This window comes from Nipponia nippon, unplaced genomic scaffold (assembly GCF_047370975.1).
Source record: "Nipponia nippon isolate SJK-2023a ecotype South Korea unplaced genomic scaffold, ASM4737097v1 scaffold_4, whole genome shotgun sequence".
Classification (NCBI taxonomy): Eukaryota; Metazoa; Chordata; class Aves; order Pelecaniformes; family Threskiornithidae; genus Nipponia; species Nipponia nippon.
The window spans coordinates 22,056,751-22,080,579 of NW_028262358.1; positions in this window are offsets into that span (position 1 = coordinate 22,056,751).

A 23,829-nucleotide genomic window follows, 5' to 3' on the forward strand; every position below is an offset into this window, starting at 1 on the left:
AAAAGAAATCTGTGCACCAAAGAGGCGAGAAAAGTGGGTAATGGGTTAAAAACTAATGAAGAAAGATCAAAATACAGTTCTCTGATGACAACGTGCTGTTAAATACAGGAAAAATGAATATTCTAGTAGGACTTTCTGAAACATTTCATACAGTGTCACATGAGAAATATTTAAAATACAAAAGAAAAGGATTAGTGCCGGAACAGGCAAATGTGTTCAACTGCAAGATTTGGGCCTAGGGAGACCTCTTCTTTCAGTTCAGATAAGCTGGGACCTTGCTGGTATTCACCTTCCACTGTTGCATGGTCCACAGGTTGCTTTTTGTGCAGAGGTCACTAACAGATCATCCACAGCTATAGCAATCCTGGGCATGAGTGGAATTCTGGTATCTCTTGTTCTTTCTTTCTAACATATGATAGTTTAGTTTCATCTGTAGAGTTTTGCTTACTGCGAGGGACAGCAGACTTGGTGTAGGGGTATTTGGCTACAATGCAATCTCAGGAAAGCAGGCTAGATATAATACTCCTGACTATTTCAAGCTACCATTAGAAATTGTATTCATGAGTTTTGTGGATCGCTTTGCTTGGACAGGATGTAAAATTCAGATTTTTTTTCTCACCTCTTCCCAAATATATTTTTGTTTCTCTGGATACTCTCAAAGACATCATATGCTGCCTGTGGCATGCCACTGTGCCACTCTTCATTAAATATTTGTTGATAATTCAAACAAGCATCTTAATGCTCTCTTCCATGTTTCCAAATATGAAAGTAATTTTCTGAAGAAACCTCCCCAAACCTCCTTATATTCCACCTTCAAAACTCTGATGACGTTGCACTTAGTTATGTCCTGTACAGATAGTTTTAAATACAATAGCTAGTATTGTCTTGTTTCCTTCCACTCCTTATTGACTGTCTTATCTGGTACATATACTGTGGGCTCTTCACAGCAGGAACCATCATTTTGATTTCATAGCATCTACAACAGGAGCTCCTGGTTCCTATTGAAGAAATACTCCTCCAGTACAAGAAAAGAAAGGACACATTAATGTGTGCTAGTGAACTAGCATTCCCACAGCATTCTCCTGGAGAAGCTGGCTGCTCACGGCTTGGATAAGTGCACTCTGCGCTGGGTTAAAAACTGACTGGACAGCCGAGCCCAGAAAGTGGTGGTGAATGGAGTCAAATCCAGTTGGTGGCCAGTCATGAGTGGTGTTCCCCAGGGGTCAGTGTTGGGGCCAGTCCTGTTCAATAGCTTCATTGATGATCTGGATGAGGGGATCGCGTGCACCCTCAGTCAGTTTGCAGATGACACCAAGTGGGGTGGAAGTGTCGATCTGCTGGAGAGTAGGTAGGCCCTGCAGAGGGACCTGGACAGGCTGGATCGGTGGGCTGGGGCCAACTGCATGAGATTCAACAAGGCTCAGTGCCGAGTCCTGCACTTTGGTCACAACAACCCCAGGCAACGCTACAGGCTTGGGGAGGAGTGGCTGGAGAGCTGCCTGGAAGAAAAGGACCTGGGGATGTTGGTTGACAGCCGCCTGAACATGAGCCAGCAGTGTGCTCAGGTGGCCAAGAGGGCCAATGGCATCCTGGCTCGTATCAGGAATAGTGTGGCCAGCAGGACCAGGGAGGTGATAGTGCCCCTGTACTCAGCCCTGGTGAGGCTGCACCTCGAGTACTGTGTTCAGTTTGGGGCCCCTCACTTCAAGAAGGACATTGAGGTGCTGGAGCGTGTCCAAAGAAGGGCAAGGAAGTTGGTGAAGGGTCTAGAGCACAAGTCTTACGAGGAGTGGCTGAGGGAGCTGGGATTGTTTAGTCTGGAGAAGAGGAGGCTGAGGGGAGACCTTATTGCTCTCTACAACTACCTGAAAGGAGGTTGTAGTGAGGTGAGGGTTGGTCTCTTCTCCCTAGTAACAAGCGATAGGATGAGAGCAAACAGCCTCAGGCTGCGCCAGGGCAGGTTTAGGTTGGATACTAGGAAAAACTTTTTCACCGAAAGGGTGGTCAGGCATTGGAACAGGCTGCTCAGGGAAGTGGTTGAGTCCCCATCCCTGGAGGTATTTAAAAGACAGGTAGACGTGGTGCTTGAGGACATGGTTTAGTGGTGGACTTGGCAGTGCTAGGTTAACAGTTGGACTCGATGATCTTAAGGTTCTTTTTCAACCTTAATGATTCTATGATTCTATAAAACAAACGCTCTCAGGTAAAAAGGAAAAAATTGTCATTATCTGTATCAGAAATTGGTAGGAAGCAAAGGCTGAACTTTAGATGATTGCCATGATTGCTATGATTGCCTTTTGCCATTTTAAAGAGTGAAGCGACAGTGTTACTCCTTTGAGAATTCAAACTGAAACTTGAAATACTGTTTCTGGAAGAAGAATTTTCCATGATAAGTGTAGTACAGACCATGTCCTTTCCTTAAAATTTGGAGGGAAGGGTGCTGCAGTGAGCCCCACTGCAGTCCCACATTACATTTGATAATAGGGCCACTGCTTCTCAGATGAATGGGCCACAGACAATCTGAACCAGAAATTATGGATGTAGAGCAGTATCACTGCATGTGTGCCCAGATGTCAAGAGTTCAGGCCGTTCCTCAGTTTGAACAGATCCTTCCAAACTCCCAAAATACTGCTATGACCTGAACTGATATTTTGTCACTTTTCTCCTGATGTGACACAGCGGCCCTCCTGCAGATATACAAATGGAACATGGCTAATGTAAATACCCTCATATGACTGTTTATAGCTTTCTGACCTCCAGTATTTTCTCTTTGTTTCCTTTTGCCTTCCAAAGAGTTGCTTATCTAACATCTCAAAAGTCACCCTGGGATGGCTGACTTCTGCCCAGCATACAGCATCCAGGATCTGATTCCACTTTCAGTAAAAGTGAATGCCTTTTGTTTAAAAATGCACTAACAAATCACAGTAAGTTCAGGAAACAGTGGCACTGTACACTTAAGATTTAAAAGGACGTTAACAGGCTGCACTGTCCAAAAATCTTGAAATGGGAATCTATTTCATAATACTCTTCCAGATTCTAAATATATCACAGCAAACACAAATTACCACTGTGCCACCAATGTGGTTATTAAAGCCTTGGAATGTCTTTTATTATACTGACTCCAGCATTATTTCAGCTTGCTGTCCCCAAAATAGTCATTCCGTTACCCTAAGAGGTAATTAGCAAGCCTGAGTTCTCTGGGATGTTGTGATAATATGCTGATATTACAGATTTATACCCCTTGGATCCAGATCATAGTTGCTCACAATCCAGGCCAACCAATGAGATAAAAATTAGTGTTTGCCAGATGAAAAAAAGGCAGAATCACCAGAAAGGAAAATGCTATTTAGTTACCAGCTCTTCTGGGCATATCAAACAGTGGTGATTATGAAAGCCAGTGGACCTTTTGGGTCAACACAGACTATTTGTGGGTCCAGCTGAGGATGAGGTAAATATTAAATGCATAGGGTGAAATGCTGGTCACACTAACAAAACTCTCACTGATTTCAGTGTGGCCAGGATTTCACTCTTCAAGGCAATTAATTGTTCCAGCAGTTATCTGCACCTGTGACTCTATAGGTTCAATATCCAAAATTAGACTAGTCACTAAGAGACCCTTAAAAATTAGACTTTTTTTTTTTTTAAGAAGAGGAACAAAAAGTATTTGACAGTATCCATAAAAATGGAATTCAGTGTAAAATGTAATCTGAGGTGATAGCCAGAAAAAAATGACTTATAAAACTTTGCTTGATATGGAAAACAAGTGTCAGCTCCCCACTGCTGTACTGTTAATACATGAAAATAAAAGAAATCCTATAAGGTCTATGGGAGCTTATTGTGGATGAGTAATATTGAAGGCACCCTCCTAAAATGCATAATGCAGTTGGTAATCCTTAGCAGATCTCAGGGGTTTTCTCCCTTTCTTTTTTTTTTTTTTTTTTAATTTCCCTCCTTTCTCAACATCTGTTTTAGGTCACCCTTGAATCCCACCTTCTCCCCAGGAAAGTAACACAATAGTGTGCTCAGCAGAGCCCCCCAATACACTCTCACACACACATTCTCCAAATGACAAACAATCTCCATATATCTTCTGGGAACAATAAAAATCCTTGGATGTGCTCCCAGAGCCCTCAGGAAGTTAAAAAAGTCTTTAGAAGAGGGGTCGTGGATTGAGGTTTTATCTCTAGAATTTTACATAACAAACTTGGTAAGTGTTGTATAACAGTTAATACATATTCAATGGCTAAAAAAAAAGACATTAAAAATAACACTGGGGAAGGTCAAGTGAGTCAAAGGCCTGGTGTGCTGTGATCGCTTCATGACGAGGGCTGGGATTCCTCTGTTTTATCACATTTGTGCCGTGCTCACCGGTGTTTTGGAACTGCAGCTGCTCCCAGTGATGGAGTGCCGTGCAGGGGCAAGCTGCCGAAGCTGAGACAGGACTAAGAAAGCTGAATAGTTTTCATGCATTCTCCTCCATGCTGAAGTTTCTTTTCCTTCCCGTGTTCCCTATATCATGTAAAGCTCCCTGGCACCATCTCCACAGCTTTGTCTGACACTTTTGAACCTGTTTAGGTGACTCTTTCCAACTGTTTCTCTTTTATTAACTGTAGTGTGAGACTGGTCAGCTGTGTCACATGGCACCAGTATAGGACTGAGCTACTGATACTTTTATAAAAAAGAGGATTTTCTGAAGTTCTGTGTAGATGATTCTAACATGAATGTTTTAATGTATATAAAAATACCTGTGCATGCCGACACTTAGAAGAGTGTCTCTGCATGAGAAAACCAAACTACATTTGTGAACTACCATGTAAATGGAAAAAAGTATTGTTAAGGAAATCACAAATCTTAAAACTAAACTAATGCAGCTCCGGATCATTTACCCATGGAAAAAGAAATCAGTTTGTTCACTGCTGTTTTTTAGTTTGAAGAGTCTACTGATTGCAGAGATCATCTCATGAGGAAAGGACAACAGAAAATGACCGTTCACCATCTGGATATGATAGAAATAATGAGTAAGTGACATTCAGTTGCCTCATTCACACTAATATTCATGTGTATTCAGGCTTTTGTTATACATTTTTCCTATATGCTACATGATGCAGTATAAGGGTAGCAATGGGCCAAGACTGAAACTCTATGAACTCTGACAATAATATGCTTTAGCCTCTCCAGTGAGTCCAGCCAAGCTCAAATAATCTCCAGCAATAATTATTTCCAATGTGTGACAGACATTACTTTAATTTCTGGTAAGTCCTTCTCCAATAGTCATGGTCATGTGTGATTCATCTTACGGTAAGTGAAGTGAATCACAGTGCTGATAATGACATTTTGACTGATCTTCCCTAAAGTATGGCAGTTTTTTTGGCACTCAGTCATGCCATTTTTTAATAACAATTGCTTTTAGTGTTAAAGTATGAAACGAACTTGGGTACCAGCACTGGCTAAATGTCATCTTATTGTGCTCAGAAGAGGCTAATTTGCCCTGCCAACAAGCAAAAGAGTATTAAAAGGAGGAAATGCTGAGGAATTCCATAAGCATGGAATTCGTCCCTGTATAGAAGGCCAGCGTAAGGCCCAGGAGCTATTTTAGTGGGACTTTAAGCCATAGCAATTTAAGCAGGATTTAAGTTGTGTGTAGACCTGTGCTGGCTTCCTGCACAGAAGAGACTTTCAACCAAAGACATTATGAGGAAGATGTGAAGGGATTACAAACATTCTAGGTACATTTCCATCCCTGAGGCTCAGGATATGAATGCACACGAAACCTACAACAAGGTAAACGAGGGTACAAACCCCCTGTGTCTTAGCTATGTGGTTATGGTAAATGAGAGGTAGATTTTCTCTAAGGGAAAGAAAGTTTTTGCAACACCAGCATGTTTTAAACTAGCTATTGCATTCTCCAAGTACCTCATCCCTTATTGTCAAATGAAAACAGGCCCTGTCCCCCACCAAAACCAGCCTTTTGAGATGCAGGGTCAGTCACTCTAGACTTAAGACCACATTAAATGATTCTGTGGCTTCCAAGCTGCAGCTAGTTTGTGTGGAGCTTAGGCAGGGCGAACATATGATTGTCTGTACTCACTCATGCAGATATGCCTTAAGATAGCTAAGCATGGGCTCTGGAAAAGCCAGTGTCCAAAGTCAGGAAACCTCTGTACAATTGAACAGCAAATACTCAGAAGTGAAGTGTCGCTGAGGCCACCTTTCCCTGGCTGCATTGACCACTTGAAATTAGCTTTGCTGCCAAGTACATGGCTGAACCCCTGAAATCCCCCTGCACCACTTGCCTTCCCTCCTTCACCACCACTCCCCTCTGTTGACAAAAACAATTAAGATACTCTTTAATGAACTACTTTAAAGACTTTTTGTAGCTGAAAATTTACCTCTTCTTGCTGAGTTAATATTAATACAGCTCTTTTTCCCAAGGTGGTGGCTTGGGAAGCATTATGCTTGCGCTGGCATAATGGAAAAAGTGGCATGGAAGGAGTATCTGCAGTCAACAAGGAGGGTGGAACAAGCAGTATTTCTTTTTAACACTGTATAAATGTTCACAAAATTATAGCATGAAGCTCTGACTTTCAATGGGATTTAGTTGTCTCTCTTGCCTTAGGATTTAAAACCAGGATGCCTAAAGCTTGAGGGCTAGGTGCATCAGACTCTCACTGCACATGGCTACTGGAGGAAAGGAAAGTGATGGTGGCTATGGTTGCCTTCTGCTTCCCAAATGGCCCAATGTACTATGTTCCTATCTGGGATTGGTGATCAGGTTTATCCTTCACCTGATCTAGAGGTGACACTGGATTTAATGAGCAAGCCACTGGAGAAAGGCAGAAGACCAGTGCAGATGCCAGCTTCTCCTTCTGGTGGTGGTTTACGTGAAACTACATGTACTTGGTGTGTATTAGACATTTGAGAGATTTACTAAGAAAAATACATCCATTGAAACTGGCAGATCTAAATTTTGGGTGACGTGCCAGAAGTTTAAGTGCCTAAGTCCACTTTGTGAATTTAGTTCTCAGGATACATGTAAAAGGATTACAGCCATCAGTATTCACGATCATGGTTAGAAAGAGAAATTTGCCAAAGACTCAGAACAAAATACATTTGCTTGGAAAACATCTTTCCATGAATATTACTAGTTCTAAAGAGAATATATATTCATCTTCGGGCTTCATAATTCTGGAAATCTTTTCACTTATAAATAGTGAGGTGCAGCTTCTGAAATGTTTAGGTACCTAAAGGTCTCTCTAGGTGCCAAGAAGAACTTTTATAAAAGACTAGTCAGATTAGTCCTTGTTTTTCATTCTTCTTAATTGGAGTTAAGAATAGACATAATTGCAATTGTTTTATTTGATAACAATCAGACTTAACTGACTAAACCAAAGTAAAATCATTAGACTTTAAAATAAAAATTCTTTTCTAGTAATTCTATGTAATAAATCTTGGTGACATTTCTGGGTGACTATTTTTAAGTTGTTTTTGAACTTTTTGAAAAACACATTCAAAGACTTCTGGGGTATTTTTGCAAATTAGAAAACAAGCTCAGCAGTCTCATTTCTTAAACTTATTTAACATAGTTACTGAAGCAGAAACTTATCATGCATGAATGTGAAGCAGAGTCATTTTACTTTGAGTGGTGCATACCTTTGGATACAGAGATAAACTGTACCGAGTCATGTATGGTATGTTTTTCTAAGCATTATAGCCATGCTCAAAAGATCAAATTTCTGTCTCAGTTTTAAAGCTTCATTTTTCTGAATAGGAGGTAGACTGTATTTTTAATTTTTCACAAATTAAAATCAGTTCAAATGTGCTGGCCTCAGCGCAACGAATATATATTGTGTAACCACTTTTTATTGCTACCTCTTTTTTTTTAACAATGTAGACATATTCATGATGATCTTAAGGGTCTTTTCCAACCTTAACAATTCTATGATTCTATGATTCTGTGAAAGAGAATAACTTGGAGCCCAGCATCAGGCAGCAAGGCAAGAATGATGCTTTCTCTTGCTTAAGGTGCTAGACTATGATTAATGAAATCTACCCTAAATTCTTTACTTCTCTATGAACATCTTGTGTTGTCATTTAACCTCATAGTGCCTCAGTTCCCCATTTACAAACTAGACGTAATATTTCCATACTTTAATGGACCCCAAGAGGATTCTTTAAATGGCTTCTTCTTTGAAATGCTGAAGATTTTAAGTACTGTAAATGAATCAGCCTTATTTATAGCTGTGCCATAAAGCTACTTTATATATCACTAGATGAGAGGAAGCCAGAGTTCAGCCAAGTCAGCTGAGGATGGGATTTTTGTATGGAAAGAAAGTTAAGCTGTGGTGGCCACAAAGGTCTAGTAAGAAAGCAAGGGATGAGAGGAATCTGAGCTTCTACTTTTCTATTGGGTTTAGGTTTGGGATTTTGGGGGAGGGGGTTCATATTTAAAAGTTTCCTGAACTTTTGCATAGGTGTTTTTTGATCTGGAACCAGTATATCACCAATAACTAAACAGTAAATCTTGACTCATGTTTACAAGAGCCTTAGTTATCACAGAAAGGCTGATTCTGCAAAGGGAAATATGTAGCTAAACCCTAATGGCCACAAAGAACCCTATTAGGGTCAAAGGGTCTTCTTCAGAGAAAGACCTCTATACTGAGCTGCTGGCATCAGCTGAGTTTGGGCAGCATCAGCGTGCAGGTAGAAGGTGAAATTACACAGCCCAATAGTGTGCTCAGGGTGATTTCATTACAGACACACTATATTCCCAGAAGAGCCCTTGAAAGCAACCTGGAAGAATTCCTATGAGCTCTTAGGATCCTTAACATTTACTCTTACTTTTGAAACAAATTTTATTCACTTAAAGTTCATCAGGAACAAGAAAAAAAAAATACAGCACCTCCACATTTCACCTGAAGAGTGTTTCAGTGTTCCTCTCAGCTCAGCGAGGACTTCAACGCTGGGCAAGCAGAGCAAAGCGAGACGAGGGCCGCCTGTAACAGCGCAGAGGTGCTGCAGGTACATGGAGTGCCACTGGGGTCGTTCTCCAGGACTGCATACAGTTTTCTCCTCTGCCATTTCCTCTGCACTTTGCTAGCACAGCATGAAGCACACTATTAGAAACAGAGTTTATTGCAGACTTGCAAACATTTATTGGGCAACTTCTAGCCTGGTGTCAAGTTATGGTCATATCATGTTCCTGAGAAGGTCTTGGAGAATGTTAGTGTTTCAAGGAAGGTCCCGCTGAGAATTCCCCTTTTACAGGAGTGAAAGGCAACACTGTTTAAGGAGATGGAGGTAAAGATATAAAGCCACTCTTCTGGGCTGACCCAGCAAAATATTCCATTAGCTCAAATGGCAGAGCGATTGCCTTCAAAAACCCAAAGATGAAGTTTTAGATCCCCCTGCAGATTTACTCTGAGCATATCATATCGTAACTGATATGTAATTCATATTCTTTAATTAGACAGCTCTTTGATGGCCTGTAGCTGAGCGTATTTTAGTAACTGGATGTTTTAGTGGAAAGAATATTAAAATCCTTTTACATGCAATGGGATCAAATTTTGTGGCAAAAAGAGCTGCAGAAATATGCTTTTGCTAAAAAAAAAAAAACACCTACTGGTGAGAAATTATTTGATTACAGCATGTAAGTACTCTTACAGAGAGAGATGGGGGAAGAAAGCATTAAAAGATCTGTTAATCTAGCAGAAGAAGATTTTGCAAGAACCTATGCTGGAAATTTAAAGCTAGATAAATTCAAATTAGAAACCAGATACACTTTTTTAATAGCAAAGCTGATTAAACAGTAGAACAAAGAAGAAGAGACAGCCTGCTTTCTTCCTTTTTTGATGTCTCTGTACTAACACTGAATGCTCTCTGAAAGGCATGCTGCTGTCAGATGCAAACTCCTGGTTCAGTAAAGACATAGCTCAGTGAAATTATAGGATGTGTGATATGCAAGCCAGACTGGATGACCTAATCGCTACTTCTGCCCTTAACATGTATAAATACATCTGACACTGTATAACTTGTTTCTTTGAAATTCTAGAATGAAAAATGTATATTTATTAGTTAATTTGTTGCCATAGTAGCATTCATTCAGCTAGAGAGGGGCTAGCTTCCTAAGGGGCATAGACCAGGTATTTTTTGTAAGAGTTCTCCTTTTTCCATCTGTCATATTACCACTGCTGGGGTCACCAAAGCATACTAGCTAGAGCCAAAAAACAAGGAGCCCCGGTGGCATTTTTTTTGAGGACCCTCTGATTCTGGAACTTGATCTTTCTCTGGCTAAAATAATTGCAAGTTGTTGAACTAGCAGTCTTTTTTTTTTGTTAGAAATGTTGAACAATGTGGAAAGATATGTTTTCCTTTTCCATCCCCTCTAGTGTTGTCTTGGTCATGTTCTTTCTGATTCCCTTTAAAATGTAATGTTTTCATCATACAAATAACACATAGCACCCTCAGTAACTTCATATTAAAGTTTGGAAAAGATCTTAGATTTAGACATCTTAGCAGGCTTGAGTTAGTATGCCATACAGAGGTAAATAGAAAAATTGTCATTTTAAGCCAATTATTGTTTTAAAGGCTTGTGGTTTGTTATCTGGTGTTCTTTTTTTCTAGGCTTCAGATTTCAATACTTGAACTGAAGCATAGCTAAGCTAACTAAATAAATTGAAGACTGTTTGAATGATTTTTATGGCAGTGATATTATTATTTAAAAGACTGGCATTTCAGATTTTCCTAACAGTGTTGGAAATAACAGAAAAAGGTTAAGCTCAAATATACAAAACAAATCCAGGGTTTTTTTCATTTCCATTTCAAAGCAATTAACCTATTTTCTAGTCTTTCCACAAATAATGGAGATAAAAGTTGAAATGATTCAGAAAATACTTGGATGGAAGACACGATGGTCTCTGCATACTGAGTCATGTCACTGAACTCAGTTTATTTGATAAACTTGCCAATTCTGAATTGCAAAGTTGAGAATAATAAATGATTATTGAAAAACATTTTATAAACACTTTTTCATATCACTGTGCTCAGAATCAAAATGTGCCTTTTTTTTCCAGGTGGGGAAACTAACAAATCTTAACTGTTGTATCTATAGCAGATGAGCATGCACTGGTAGAGGCACACTCCCTGCATTTAGGGATGTAGTCACTCTGCCTCAGTAATAACCCATGCGAGCGGCAAGGCTGGTGGGCAGCTCAGCTCCCTAGCTGAGCTCTCATAGTTTGCTAGAGAGAATGATTTTGGTTTCTACTTATTTCACAAGACCCTTTTAGGCTATCACAGAGTTACAGAAACCTCTCAATTATGACTTCTAACTCCAGTAGCCACGAGGCTGAAGTAAGGAAGAGCTTGAAAAAGTGATTGATAAATTCATAGATACTGAGGAGCAGGGTGTCTGTCAGACACTAAAGTACTAAGAAGGATGCACAGAAGGAAAAATGTCCAGAGAAGGCTTTGAACCATGTACAACCTCTGCAAGGCAGCTAATAATTAATCTTGACTATATTGCAAAAAAACCTAATTAGATAAAAAACAAGTAGCAACCCTTCTCTGACAGAAAACAACAGCCCTCAAGAAACTGCCCGGTGCAATGCCCGGTGGGTAGCTAAAGGGGAGCAATTTTCTAGACTCTTCAGCTCAGGTTACTGGCCCATTACTCTGACTAGATACCATGGTGTTCCTTTTGGCCCCCAGTGAACAGTGATATAGCCTCTATTTGCCATATAGCTGTGAATAAAGAAACCACGGGGGCAAATCCTCTGCCGAATGGAAATGTGTGGCAGGGCAAAGCTGAGCATTTCTAGTCCCAGGAAGAGCTGATGTTAAAGGCAGATTCTGGGCCAGCCAGTGGCATCCACAGATTGAGCAGTGATGGGGATGGCAGAGTGTCTGCAGGTTTTTCCCTATGCACTGATAGCAGTTGCTGTAGCAGAGTGGCCAGCATGAATTCAGGTGTCCCCAAGGAGCAGACATGTGAATTCATGAAGCTCCAGGCTGTTTTGAAATGTGTTTCTGAAATATGCTAGCCTGTGACTAGTCCAGAACAGGGTTTTCTTCCTTCTGTGAAGTTGCCTTCAACTCACTTTTTGTTTTAGTTCAGAAACAAAAAGACAGAGGCAAGCTAAGTGAGTGGGTACAGGATGACATATGCAAAAGGGACAGCTCTTGTATAACATCCCTATCCTTGCTCCTTTACCTCTCTTCTTAAGCCAGATTTGAAAGTCAGTGTATCATATCCAAATAAACAGTGACAGGCAAAAATCACAGTGTGGGAAAATGCATTGAGATTGACCAGCATCATCCACATGACTTATTAGACAAATTTTTGCTCTTTGCCTGCCTTAACCTCCATGCTCAAGCTGTGCTTCTGGAAAAGCAGCAGCTCATGTGTGCAGGCTTGCATGCTTAGAGGTGCATGGAGTCCTCCTTGATGCTCCTGTGCCCGTAGAGAGAGCCTAGTATACGAGGAGGCTGAAGATGTGGTTTGTCACTAGCATTTCGAAAAGGCATTGCTGCAGCATCTGAGTGGGGAGCTCCCATGACATGAGAGTGCAGTTAGCGAGGGAATGTGGTCTCCCAGGTGCTGTCAAGTATGTTTTTCCAAAACAATGCAGATACAACCTTTATGGCTTAAAGTGAGCGCTGTACAGGAAATTAAATACATGTGACAGAGACAAGTGGAGCTAAGAGACCTCGTAAACGCAGATGGAGCCATCTGTATCTCCAGTTCAGAGAGCACCTGTTAACAGCTTACATGCCACATGCATCCTGCTGTTGGAAGAGTCCTCAGGAGACCTGATTCCCAGTCCGCCTCATTCATCATGAGGCTTCACCTTTTCCCCCTAGAGAGGATCATAGCAAGGAGAGGGATAACAGATGCTGACCCAGCTGGTCTGCCTCAAGGAGAGCATTGCCTGGAGGGCTCATCTCCAGTAGGAAGTCCCACAGCACTATTTCTTATACTGACACCTTTAAGAAAGTGTCAACCCCATTCCCAGCATGTGTAAACTCCTCAGGCAGGGATCCCCAGGATCCCATGTGAGTACAGCCCTGGAAATGCTCACTGAACAGCCTTGCAGACCACAGCTGTTACGTTGGATCTAAGCAAAGAGACAGTTGCTGAGGCTGCTGGGTCATTGCCAGGACCTTTGAATTGGACTCTGAATTTAATTGGTCACAAAACAGCCTACAGGTATTTTCATACCTATTTTGATCCCACTTCAAAATACAGTATAAACTGCAGGGACAGAGAGAAATGACAGCAGTGTCATACAGGCTCAAATCTGCCTCCTTGTTTCTCTTTCTTGATCAGAAAAATTATAAGCTTTGATTGCTCTGAAAGAAGATGGAGTAATTGAGTACCTCTCCAAAACGGACAAATGACTTGAGTGTAAGGACTCACACAGCATCATATGCTTACAGAAAGCCTTAGAAAAACTTCCAGATGATAGAAATCAAAGAAGAGAGTGAGCAGTCTGAGGCATTTACTGAAGTATTAGGTGCCAGCAGATGCCAGGAGAAAAGCCAGAGCTTTTCATGTTTAGAAAGCAAGAATCTCTTTGTGACCTTGTTCTGGACTAAAAGGTAAGGAAGATAGAAAAAGAGGTGAGGAAAAAGAAAAAAACAAAATGGTGTTAGCAATGTCACAGATCTATAACAAGTCTGTCTTACGTAGTCCCAATGCTCTTTACCAGCTTTATCAATTAGCTGCACCAGAATTCATATCACCTACCAGCTCCTTTTGAACAAAAACATAGCAGCCATTAACACAATTAATACAACTAGAAACACAGCATCTGGTGCAAAAAGTCTGCAGTGCAGTGCAGGTAGAAATGGAAGTGCTTGCTAGTGACTGGCTTGATATTTCTTCCCTGGAAGGAAATCACATGCAAAAGAGCCTAGCGAGCCTGGCTGCTTCCCTGTTTGTTGTTTCTGCTGCATTACGCTATGTAGAGCAAGAGCTGCCACCTCAGACTTGTGCTCTAGCTCTGGTGCACGCTCATCTCTTACGAGGTGATGGGTCAGGGATGAATCCTGCCCAGATATTTGTGGATTTGTCCCTAGGGCTCCGTCTCATCTGGTCCTTACTAAAACCAAAAGAACATGGGAAAACATGGGATCCATTGCTGCCTCCTCTGAAATCAAACCGGCAATTGACTTCAGCGTTGGAGGATCAGGACAGATATCTATGCCCATACCACCAGCACAAAGCTCTGCTGTTAGGAGATGGAGTAATACCTTCTGGAAAGTTTGCATTATCACTCTTCAATGCGGAACATGAAAAGGACATGGTGGTCTCTCACGTACGACTTACATGCTTATATGAAGCTTTGCCAGTGCTGTCAAGCACGTAATTACAGTCCTCGATTAATAATGAATAAGGTGCAAACATATGCTACGTATCCAAATAACACATATGAACTATTTGCTCTCTTGAACCTAGTTTATACCACTGTATTTTTAACTGATGTAGAATATTGTATAACAAGTAACTCTACAATAAAAGGTCAAGCTGGAGTTTTTCTAAGACCGGGAATGAAAACAAATACTACAAACATTACAAAACAAAAAGCCTAAATATTATTCCGTGAGGGACTGTTATATTTTGAAGAAAACAGCGTTACTAACAAAGAATTCCTTGTGGACTTCCAGCAAAGATATTTGATTAGTATGCCTACGTGCTTTTCAAATGCTCATCAACATCAACAACAGCTGGCAGTGACCAAACTCCTCAAACATCTGGTCTTTTCCTTTCACAATATTCTGAAGCCCCAAGAAAAAAAAATATCGTTAAGAGGCAAGATGTGTGTAAAGCAGAGATTTTTTTTCCATGAGGCTGTGACAGGCAGAGTGATGAATTTATTTCACAAAGTACCTGTTTTTAATAAATTTAATCAGCAGTAAGATGTTACCCACAAAACAAGCAACTCATAAGAAGCTGGCTGTCTTCTTTTGCACATCAAGAAGGGAATCCGTTCCTCTGTCACTGCATGTCTCACCAGCAGAGCAAATGGACTAGCAAGACTATCTATAAGATCTGAAAGGGAACAATAGTTATTTTTCCATTGCTGACTCTCAGTTCTTCATATACAACTATAATCATAACAAATGGGACTGGATAACATCCTTTCTCCCAGTTAAACCTCTAAATACCACACCCAGTACTTACAAGATTTACTTAGTGTGATGAACCAACATGTTGGGGACTTCTGATAACATATGGCCATGAAATGTCTAGATGCACTGAATGCAAATACACTGGTTCTGTTGTACAAATACATTTTAACTGGAATAAACAAAAAAGGTATGCTCAGAAAATTTACATTTTGCCTCTAAACTTAATACATGAAAAATTAAGCACCCCAAAAGCTTGGATGCTATCCAAAGTCAATGGAATATTTTTGAACCCTTTCCACAATATTTGGACAGTACTTATGTGAAAATTGATGAAAATTCAAGGGGTACTGCATAGCTAAGGGTACCCTCTCCCACACAGAAAGGAAAATCTTATAATACCCGCTGAATAATAGCAATAATAATAATAGTAATAAAGTGCCATGATACTGGATAGGTAAAATATTGAAGAAAGAATTATCATAATTCAAACTCATGCAGGCTGGCTCTACCCCTGTCCTAAGAGTGTCTTTCTAGCTAGGCACACTGTATTTTACATTCTCAGAATGAGAAGAACAAAAATCTCTTCAAATATTCATTCATAAATATTAGCTCAGTTTCCATCTTTGATCTTATTTAACAGAACAGAGTAAAAACTGAGTAAACAGCAAGATTACATGTTCCTGTGTTTCTTTTACCACAATTTTGCTTATTGGTTGCAGCAGATATGATACATAATGATGAAGAGATAATTAATAGTGTAGAGCCTCAAAGCCTCTAATGCATAATACTAAGGTTTATTTCTGACGATAGATGCTGAAAACGCTATACATGAGGCTGTTGTTCAATACCAGATGTCAATAGAAACATATATACATATATATAGAGACTGTAAAAATGAAATTAAAAAGTATATTTAAAAAAAAAGTTTTGTTAATCCTATCTTAGCAAATGCATCTCACATAAGAACTGAAGATATTGCTTTCCATTAGGAGAGTGAGCCAAATTTTAGTACTCAGTTGTGTGACAGAATTATGGTTTGAACATTAACTGGGCACCAATAAGAAAGCCAGCAGTTGCCAGCAGCCAGCTATTGTAGCAGTCAGCTATCTTATGGTTGCATGTGAGGTACAACAGCAACTAGAACATGTCTAGGGGAGCTCTGTCAATCATGTTCGCAGCTGGAATTTTTCATGGGTACCATACAGAAATTTGACTTAAGGCAATGCTCATTAAAAAGAAACAAAAGTGCTTGCAAGCACAGTTTCGAATTCAAATTTCAGAAAACACTTAAATGCTTCTGATTATTTTTCCTTTCTACTTCCACAGTTACATTCATGGCCTGGAATGTACATCTGCAATGAACAGTGGTTTAATTTTCAAATTTATCTTTAAACAGAAGTGATGTCTCGTTCATTTTATGTTTCCTCAAAGTCCAAAGGTCCCTGATATTGAAGTCTGAAGCATCTAGTTAAGATTTTAAATAAAATGTAAATTAAGTTGGTCAGTCATTGGCTATCCTGAAAAATATTTCTAGCGCAGTGTTAAGCTGTGGGAGTGTTGCATACATAATAGGTTATTTCTATTGAATGCTATATATCACTTCTTCATATCAAGTGCTATAGTTGAGCTACCGCCTCTGTGGATCTGTTTGCCATGCGGGTTGCAGACATCTGTTGAGTATCAGGGAATGTAATCAAACGATTTGCCAAGAACTCCATCAAAAACGTGCCTTTTATATTTTTCTTAGTTGACAACACCATCCATAGCAGATTGACCTAACGGAGGGTAACACATTGAACTGGAAGCAAAATGTTTAAAGTGATGTAAGCCTCATTGTTAACCCCATGAATTCTTCAAAATGTTGTCTTTTAAAGTCAAGGTGTGCTGCAGACTGGGTGCAAAAGTGACCAAGCAAAGCTCCTTGAACCACCCTGCTGCTGGCCATGGGAGCTGGCTGAGGATGGGCTCTGTCAGCTCCTCACTTTTTCTGCAGGGTTTATTTTTGCCCTGGAGATATCTAGAAAAGCAATATTCTCAGCTTGGATGACCATATTTCCTGGGGGAAATGAGAACAGCTGGATATATCTGCTTGCCTCCCTGATTGCAAATCAAGGGAAAAATCCACCGGCATCCACCCAATTTGCTCCTGCATAGGATCCATTCTAGCCAAGTATTTAACTGCACAAAAGCCTATGGAAATAGGCTCTATGTACACAAGGGACGGAAGAGCTTGCTTTCGTGTTGCCGCATGGCACTTGGTGTTGCTTTTACTATCCCAATAATAAAAGCCTCTCTAAGTGTCCATTCATCAATTTCCTTTCTTCCCACAATAATAAATTAAGAAGTAAAAAATAGCTACAAGTCTAGGAGACTTAAGTTTTTTATGCCTCACAAATTGCACAATCATGCTTTTCATATAGCATAGGGTCATGATATGAATACTACGGAAGCGACTTAATGGAAGAGTTCTGGCATCCTTCATAAACTACTCTACGTCAGACAACAGAAATATGCTCATGTCAGCAGAAGATTTACAATAATTTAGCCTAGTATAATGGTACCACCCACTAGGATGGTTACAGTTTAGAGTCTGCTCATCCTCTCTGACATTCTTGTTCATTCAGTGATTTATAGTATGGCATACAAAATTTCTGTCCAAGAGTGAGTACTCTTTGTGTGGTCATTTACAATTACAGCAAGAGGGGAAAAGAAAGCTTTGGGGATTTAGAATTTTTCACAGCAATTGAAAACCTCACCGAAATAACACCATGATTTAAAACATTCACACTAGGGTCAAGATCCTACCCCTGCTCTGCCAATGAGGTAGGTCAAAATTTCAATGCAGTCAATAAAATTACAGGTAGGTAAAACTACTATGGGAGAAACAAACCTCACCCATCCCTTCTCAACAAGAAGATATTCCAAATTGAGGATATTCCTCCTGAAGGGAAGTGTCTAAAACCACTAGCAACTTCCAGAAATCAGGGTCAGGGTTGTCAGTTTTATCCTAAAGGAAAGGTCAAGTCAGGAGGTTCAGGTCTATATCTAAATGTCCTTAGCTTAAGGAGAGTTCAGTTCCAAAGATTTCATGAAAGTATCTGCTGTAGATCACTGAATATTGATTGTGTAAGCCACATGAAATTGTCTTCCACAGTTACTATAATGATAGTATGAATAATAATGAGTATGTGTAACTGGTAGTTGCCCAGCTGGAAAACATAAAGTTTCCGTATATAGCTGCCAATTGGATTTTTAATGACAAAACCACAGACGTTTGGACTATTTGAAAAAGGACAAATGGAATAAAAACATACTATCTCTGTGAGAAACTATTTGATTTGTAAACTGCCGCATTGTAAAACAAATGTCATATGTGTAGAAAAAAAAGAGTGGAAACGGTTCTTGAACAACATATGGAAGAGAGTTTTCTTGATTTAGTACTTATTGCAATAAAACCTATTATTAAAAATGCAAAGGGAGAAATACCTCTGTTTTTGACTATTTCTTAATGTTCATCCAAAGGAAATTTCTTTTCTGGGGGAGGAGGGGGAGCAATTTAGTAATTTCTGACCTCAGCTGATACTAAAGCTCTCTGAAACAATAAGGCCCAGGGGTGTCGAAGGCAGCTGCCTGAATTCCTCAAAAAATATATTTACAAAGTCTATTTTGAGTTCCCTGCATTTCTGTAATGGAATCCAGCTGCTCTGACCTTTCGAAGTTACCTCATACAGTGTGAACAGCAGCACAGATAAGTGTTACGTTAAATTGCAGTTAGATTCCAACTGCTCAGCATTTCGGTTAAAGGGCTGACATGAGAGAAAGCAAAATGAGAAAGAAAATTATATCTCTGGTCTGAGAAGGAAAATAAAGACTAGACTTCAGTCAGCCAAAATAATGGTTTGATGAGACACCCACAGTGAAACTAATTTATGCTAAACAAAAATTGAACATGTGACAGTACACTCTTACAAAAGCCCAGGAAACCAAACTTGAAAGATAAGATCCCTCCTCTCATCTCACGCCCAAAACAATAATTTTACCTTCATTCTTTCTGGACCATTTTAGGAAGCAGGGCCCTGAACAGGAGTTCAGTTAAGAAAAGCTTTACAGAATACTAAAAATTCAGATTTCAGTTTTGGTGAAACCTGTGCAGAACAAAATGGCACATACAGAAAGGACTAAGATGGGGTTTAGCAAAGAGCGTGGCCCCTTTGTGCCTACTTGGAACAAACTGATAAAAGGGGGTGGATAGCATGCTATGAAGCAAATAAAGTTTGGGGCCAAAGTCCATGGGAGAATATCTTTTGTCTTCAGCAAATGTCAAATAAGACCTAAAATCAGAACTTGTGAAGCAACCTTTTCTCCTTCAACGGAAATTTGACAAAAAGCATCCTCAGCAGTTCAACCAAACACACTCTATATTTGCCCAGCTCTAAGAGGCGACATGTCCGTGCCTCCTGCCATCTACCAGGGCTCACCTGGCCCTGGTTCTTTCCGGAGGGGCAGGTTCCTGCCTTGCCCAAGCTGCGTGTCCCACCAGGCACCGCGTTCATCCCTCAGCTGCACTGTGGCAGTGAACAATGGCAGATGGATGCGATGAGCTGACCATGAAGCTCAGAAGGCACTCCTCACCCACAGGTCTCAAGGGCATTACTGCAGCTTTTCACATAGCAAATCCTTCATTTTCAGCCAAGACCTGAGCATTCTGTTTTTTGTCTTTTTTAAAGTCATCAGGGTCAATGTGACTCATGTCCTTTGAGGATGCGACTTGGGATTTTTTTTCTGTTGCTCAATATTTTTATGCTTTTTTTTTTCCTTAAAGGTCCTAGAAAATCTGCTGGAGGGTAGGAAGGCCCTAGAGGGACCTGGACAGGCTGGATCATTGGGCTGGGGCCAACTGCATGAGATTCAACAAGGCTAAGTGCCGAGTCCTGTACTTCGGTCACAACAACCCCAGGCAACGCTACAGGCTTGGGGAGGAGTGGCTGGAGAGCTGTCTGGAAGAAAAGGACCTGGGGATGTTGGTTGACAGCCGCCTGAACATGAGCCAGCAGTGTGCTCAGGTGGCCAAGAGGGCCAATGGCATCCTGGCTCGTATCAGGAATAGTGTGGCCAGCAGGACCAGGGAGGTGATAGTGCCCCTGTACTCGGCCCTGGTGAGGCCGCACCTCGAGTACTGTGTTCAGTTTGGGGCCCCTCACTTCAAGAAGGACATTGAGGTGCTGGAGCGTGTCCAAAGAAGGGCAAGGAAGTTAGCGAAGGGTCTGGAGCACAAGTCTTACGAGGAGTGGCTGAGGGAGCTGGGATTGTTTAGTCTGGAGAAGAGGAGGCTGAGGGGAGACCTTATTGCTCTCTACAACTACCTGAAAGGAGGTTGTAGCGAGGTGAGGGTTGGTCTCTTCTCCCTAGTAACAAGCGATAGGATGAGAGCAAACAGCCTCAAGCTGCGCCAGGGGAAGTTTAGGTTGGATATTAGGAAAAACTTTTTCACCGAAAGGGTGGTCAGGCACTGGCACAGGCTGTCCAGGGAAGTGGTTGAGAGACGGGTAGACGTGGTGCTTGAGGACATGGTTTAGTGGTGGACTTGGCAGTGCTAGGTTAACAGTTGGACTCGATGATCTTAAGGGTCTTTTTCAACCTTAATGATTCTATGATTCTATGAAAACTGATGAGAAAACACTTACAGCGGTAAAGTAAAGCCTGTGAAATGAGCTGTGCCTGAGGGAACATCAGAAGGCAAATAAAATGAAAAAATAATCATGTATTAACTTTCCATTTGATGACTTTAATTCAATCTCATTGTCTTTCCAATATTTACCCAAGTATTTTTTAAAGCTTGGGGCTGGCAATATTGCTGAACCTGAATTTTGGTCAGTCAGTAAAGCCTTAGAGCATATTCCCAGCTGGAGAGTGCTCTCCTTCTGCACCCCTTGGATCCTCTCTGAATGCCACTGCTGCCTTCTCCCCCATTGCTGCTCACCTGCGGGTGTTTTTCCCCTGCCACAGCCCTTCCAGGGGCACAGGCGAACCCGCATAGTGTAAGACAGAGTGGCTGAGCAGTGCATGGGCAGGCAGTGCAGCCCCATGGCCCTGCAGCCCTTTCCAGCTGCTTCATGATCATGCTGCGCTTGAGCACGGGCTCCATCTCACTCTGTTTCGTACAGGTGTGTGCACAGCCTTTTAACTTGCTTTAGGAAATAAACTGCTATTCGGCTAAAATGCAAAAGCAAGGCAGGTTGCTGTGTGAATAATGCAGAAGCTGGACAGACCCATGATCCTGCTAAGATCAAGGTATACTTGATAATTATGTGAGCCTTTAGAGAATGGAAAATGATGCTATTGTGCATCCCTCTGGCCTTAGGGTGGCAGTCTTGCAGCTGTACTGAGAAAGACAATGTGTGTGTGTGTGCTTCTCCCTTCTGCAAACCCAGAGTCCCTCTGAGAGCATCCAACTGTGGGCACATTCCTAGCTCCTTCTTACAAACAAATCCACCTCTAACACATCTGTAGGGCAGGCATGCAGCAGGGCTAGAAACTCCCAGGCTGCCTGCTACTATGATGTGAGTCAGCAGAAACATGCCTCATTTGGTGTCTTAATTTCTCTGCCCAGATTAAGCTCTTAGTGCCTGCCACCTGATGCCGAGACAGAAATGTTGCTGCTGGACATTTCAGAGAGAAGTTCAGGTAAATGATGACAGATAAGGAAAGTTTTCACATCTAGATGACCAGCTCAACAAAAGAGAAGCTCATAATCATTTCCCAGTGAAGGCTGTCCTAGTGAGCAAGACATATGAAATGAGCTCAGTGCTCTCAACTAAGCTAATACACTTCTTTGCCACAACAAGAACCACGACACTGGGTATCAAAAAAAATGAGCCAAAGCCACAGAGTCATTTCATTTATGTATTGTGAAATCCAGGACCTCATGACTTCAGGATTTATTTTCCCCACAAGTATCAGACCAGTGGCTGAAACACACATGGGGAAAACCAGAAGGGAAGAGAGAAGGGGGTAATGGGGAAGAAAAGCTTATGAAAGAAAGGTACAAAGAAATAACCTTTATATTCCAACCTAAAAGAACTTTAACATAACATGAAAAATGTGAGGGGATGAACCAGGGAATCAGGAATAGCTGGCCTGTAGTATTATTGGCACAGAATAATTCCACTCCTGGGACTGATTTCCAAACATGCAGAACACTTAGTTCAAATGCATAAAAGCTGTTGGTGCACAAAACCTTTGGAAATCATGTCTTTTATGTTTAAGTTGGTTTTTGTCTTTTTTTTCCCCCCTGTGGCTGAACGTATTTGAGGAGGCCAGCTGGATCCAATTGCTAGGACAGTAGTATTACACTCCCTGCCCCCCGCCAATTTTTCCCCTTTTACATCAGTATGTTGGCAGAAAGGTTATTGGCATTATCACCCAGAGCCAAAGGTCAGCATGAAAAAAGAAGGTGTGAATACTTTTATGAAGAAAATCCAAACTGCAAGTTAATATTCCTACTTTACAAAACTATCAAAACTATTTTTTTATTCAAAGTTAGATTGATGTGGAATCAGATTCCAGATTCTGGAACATGCACAATGTAGAAAGGTCAGGGGGAATGAATATTCAAGATTCAGAGGTAAATTCCCACACATTCCATCCAAGACAGAATTTTTCCTTTCATATTCTGTTGGTGGGATATTATACATTGGTTGTCAGTGCTAGGCTCCAAAGTGCAAAGTTATTTTTTAAATTATGCAGTTCACGGTTCCAAACCCAAATGTCCCCATCGAGGCACTTACTTTTAAGTGGCCGTTTTCTTAATTTGACTCTCGCATTATGACCCATGGTGGGATGCCCTTCACCTTGGAATGGACCTGTCCATGACTTGGTGTCAGAAGAGTCTCAGTGGAGGCCCTTAACCGCTTCTGCTTGCTTTGAAAATCTGCCAAAGTAAGGTGATATTAAGGGCCAGTTCTGCTCTGGAAAAAAACTGTAGTGAGTGGCACAGTGTTTATCGTGTCAGTGTTTCCATTTGATATTTGAAGAGCTTACATGTTAATGTGTTTTTTCTAAGGGGTAGCTCAACGAACACAGGCTAGGCTTAAAAAAAAAATTGGAAGATTCTTGTCTTCTTATGCCTAACATCAGCTGACAGAGGCTACAGACCACACTGTTCACTCTTTACATCAGTGCATCCACACTGCCTCCACCTATACCAATGTAACTACCTTTGATAGAAGAGGAAAGAAAAATCACACTCAAAATGTACATTGAGAGGAAGTCCAGCTGTGATGAGACCCCTCTTACCAGCAGCCTAAACTAGGTAAGTTGTATAGAGACCACCAGCTTTTTACTTAGAGTGAATCAGTTCATCTGGAAGTGGAGTATGCTAGCAAAATGTAGCCAAGAAAAAGAGCACCAACACTAATTCATGTGCCCTAGGGAGCTGCAGAGGGGCATTGGTGACTTTCTGGCATTGCATCTACATTTAGCTCCTTTTTGAGAAGGCCTGTTTTCTTAAAGCCGTTTGGTTGGGTCATTCTCAGTGCGTGGAAGGTGCCTTCCTCTGAGGATGTCTGCCAGCCAATGTGGCTTTTCCAGGTTTCTGCTTAGGGGTGCGGAGACGTTAGTGTTGTGGATGTGTTAGTGAAGAGCCCTACAGCTGCGTTCAGTCCTTCTTGCTCCCAGCTGGGACCTGACAGGAGTGTGACG